Raw genomic sequence first — 3,760 nt, forward strand, 5'->3', positions numbered from 1 at the left:
AGCACAGGAAATCTGAGTGGAACACCACTGTAGAACCCCATACACATAACGAGGCAGTTAGCTTTTATACAAATCTAAGAATTTTAAAAAGTTTTCAGCAAAAATGCAACTATGCTTATTACCTAATAAGAATTCTCTCTCCCATGTGCATTTCACATACTAATGACTGTTTTGTGGTGGTGGGGTGGGTTTTCCCAGAGTTTTCTAATATCCTTTCTAGGGACATTTCCTGCCCCACACTGCAGGTTTTCAAGGATGCAAAGCTAGCTCACTCACTCTTCTCAAAGTGAGGTGCCAGGCCACCGAGCATGGGGTCGTTCAGCATCTCTCAGGGCATGGGATCTGGCTGCTTCAAGTACCAGAAACAGCTGCCCTTGGGTCAACAACATCTGAGGCTGGCTTGCATGGTTTGCTCCACAAGCCTCCTCACTCCATTGTTTCCATTTTCATTGGGGTCCAAGGCTGGGATCTGGTGGCTGATACCTAGAAACAGTTCTTCAATATTAATAGCATTTTTTATCCTTGCCTCAACCAGTGGTGTCACCTATGGATTCAGCATATTCCTCAGCAACCTTCAGGGGAACCTCCCTAATATCTGAGAGACGGCACTTGTTTCAGCAAGAACCATTAGGATGTTTTATGGATCGTATTCTTTCAGTTCTTCATTCCACTTCTTCAAGGTATGAAATGAATCCTGTTATCAGCTGCTGCCAATCCTCCATAGCACATGAACCAACGAATGAAACCGTTCCTGGCCAGCAGTGTCCCACACGAGGAACTGGTGAAGGTCATTTCCACTGGGCGCCGCTTTGGTCATAAAAGATGCCTCAGGCTGGGCGCAGTGGTTCATGCTGTAATCCCAGCACTTTGGGAGGCAGAGGCGGGCCAATCACAAGGTCAAGAGATTGAGACCATCCTGGCCAACACGGCGAAACCCGGTCTCTACTAAAAAATACAAAAATCAGCTGGGAGTGGTGGCTCGCAGCTGCAGTCCCAGCTACTCCGGAGGCTGAGGCAGGAGAATCACTTGAACCAGGGAGCTGCAGGTTGCAGTGAGCCAAGATCGCGCCATTGCACTCCAGCCTAGCAACAGAATGAGACTCTGTCTAAAAAAAAAAAAAGCTTCAGTGGTAGGGCTGATGTTTTGGTAAAAGTGATCCTGAGTAAATCTACACACAATGCTTGATTTCCCAACGCCGGTGTCCCGGAGAACGCATACTTTATGCTCCCCTATAGCCATCATGTGCTGGTGGTCAGGCCGGCAGGGGCTCAGCAATGTCCTTCAGGCTCCATCGGCATCTCCTGCCTGGGCCCCTCGCTGGTGCCACCCAACTTTTCATCTTAAAAGCCCTTTTCTAGTGCAGTTATTTTCCCCAATTGCTGCATATTTATACCAGGGAAGAACTCTGATAGGGGCTGGTTGAAGCATAGGTGCATTCCTGGGCCAATCCCTCTGCCTCAGGTAATGAGGTGCAATGATTGGTTAGGTCTGCATCAGATGCTCATCCACCAAACCGAGAGGTGCTGGGCAATCACAAACAATGGCTATGATAATCCGCTACAGCCCGGATTGCCAGATCGTGGGAACTTTCCTCTTTCATAGTTCCACAGGGAGGACATTTGGTTGGTATCAGGAGACTAAAAGGGAAGTAGGGTTTTCTGTGTTTCTCCTTGTTAATTTAGGACTGGGATTTCTTTGGGGGTTGAAAGTCAGCTTAGGTTCTAGGTAGAGATAGCTGATTCAGTGTATGCATTACCTGGCATGTCAGTGAAGCTTTGAGAGTAAAAAAAAAAAAAGTAAGAAGATTAAAAGAATATGTTAAAAAAAAAAACTAGAAAAAATCAAGAGAAAGGAAATAAAAACATGTGAAATGAGGAAGTTGAAAAGCACATGGACATGTGGGAACTGACTTGGTTTTCCCTACCACTGGCCTAGGATTCAGTTTTCTCTGTCTGCTGGGAAATGCCTACTTTACACTGAAGAACCTCTAAATGGCACAGGAATTGGCACTTTCAGGCACTTCTGGAAGCAGTGGTAAAGATAAGATTTGAAAAAGCAGAAAATCAGTTGGGTGTGGTGGCTCAGACCTGTGTAATTCCTACACTTTGGGAGGCCAAGGTGGGTGGATCATCTGAGGTCAGGAGTTCGAGACCAGTCTGGCCAAGATGATGAAACCCTGTCTCTACTAAAAATACAAAAAATTAGCCGGGTATGTGGCAGACGCCTATAATCCCAGCTATTCAGGAGGTTGAGGCAGAAGAATCCATTGAATCTGGGAGTCGGAGGTTGCGGTGAGCTGAGATAGCACCATTGCACTCAAGCCTGGGCAACAAAGAGGGAAAATCCGTCAAAAAAAAAAAAAAAAAAGTCTCTGGCTTGGCAGACACCATGGATAGTGGGCCACAGGAGTGGCTTCTAGTTTTCTTCTGTCTCTCCCTTTTCTTTCTTTTTTCATTTTCTTTCTCTCTCGCTCTCTCTCTCTCTCTCTTTTTTTTTTTTTTTTGAGACAGGGTCTCCTTCCCTCTCCCAGGCTGGAGTGCAGTGGTGTGACCCTCCGCCTCCCGGGTTGCCTCCTGAGTAGCAGGGACTGCAGGTGCCCTCCACCACATCTGGCTAATTTTTGTAGAGACGGGGTTTTTGCTGTGTTAGCCAGGCTGGTCTCGAACTCCTGAGCTCAGGTGATCCACCCGCCTCGGTCTCCCACGGTGCTGGGAGTACAGGCGTGAGCCACCGTGCCCGGCCCCTACTTTTCTTCTCATGCTCAGCTTCCAAGATGCCGACTGCCAGGGCTGTACTCGATGAGCAGAGGGTTATAGAAACCTTTTTTAGTCTCCCTTCGTGGTCGGTTTCCCCAAAGATACTGTACAAATACTGGATGTTCTTTAAAGGAACGCCCCATGATTGCCCTCCTGTAAAGCTCACAGTTGCTAAGCATCAGGGGATTGCGCCTCCAATCAGCGTGTTAGTGTCTTGCCCTTTTAAACAGAGCAGATGGCGCAGGATCCCCAGACGGCTGAGGAAAGCCTCTAATATGACTGAGATGAATGCAACCCCTGTCTCCTCCGACCGTCTTTCCTCCAGCAGCACCGACCCGGGGTGAGTCTCCGCTGAGGCGACCAGGCCTGGCTGCGGCGACAGTGGCTGAGTAGGGGTGGAACCGGCAGCCGGGCCCTATGCAGATGGCGGGAAGCTGGGGCCAGCCGGCCCCGCTCTGAGCACAAGCCAGGGGCGCGGGCGCGGGAAGCCTTGCTGCGAGGGCCCGCTGGCCCTGCAGCGGGTGGCGAGCTGCCCACTCTGAGGTCCTCGGGTCTGAGCTCAGCAGCCCTGGCTCGCGCCCGAGCTGCAGCCGCGATTTGCACGGAGCTCTGCCAGCCAGAGAGTGTCTTCATGGGTGTTTCTCGGGGCGAGGCTTTCGGCATCCCAAGGTTCTCTAGCTGCTCTAGCCTCAGCCCTGTGTTCCCTCATGGGAACGCAGTCTTCACACATGACTGGCGCTAGAGTAGCTGGAACTTCAGGATGCCTTCCTGTCTCAGGGAATGTCCTGAAAACTCTGCCAACTCCCACTGACGTGGGATGGGAACGCAGACCTGGTGACAAGCTGTCATTGATGTTTCTAACACGTGGACCTTGCGCACGCACGCTGAGAACCGTTGGCCACCTGTCCGTTTTGCGCACGCGCAGTGACGGAGCTGTCAGGGATGCGCATGCGCGGTCGGGCTTACCGGCTTTGCTTGGCGCGCTTTGGCTGCTTGGCTTCGC

The 3,760-nt window shown here is 50.7% G+C and overlaps 1 pseudogene; it reads right to left on the reverse strand.

Moving 5' to 3' along the window:
- Positions 1–379: 379 nt before the first annotated feature.
- Positions 380–1,686, reverse strand: LOC116534869 (annotated as a pseudogene).
- Between the last annotated feature and the right edge of the window lie 2,074 nt (positions 1,687–3,760).

Source organism: Sapajus apella, unplaced genomic scaffold (assembly GCF_009761245.1).
Source record: "Sapajus apella isolate SASKATOON/1434 unplaced genomic scaffold, GSC_monkey_1.0 scaffold90, whole genome shotgun sequence".
NCBI lineage: Eukaryota > Metazoa > Chordata > Mammalia > Primates > Cebidae > Sapajus > Sapajus apella.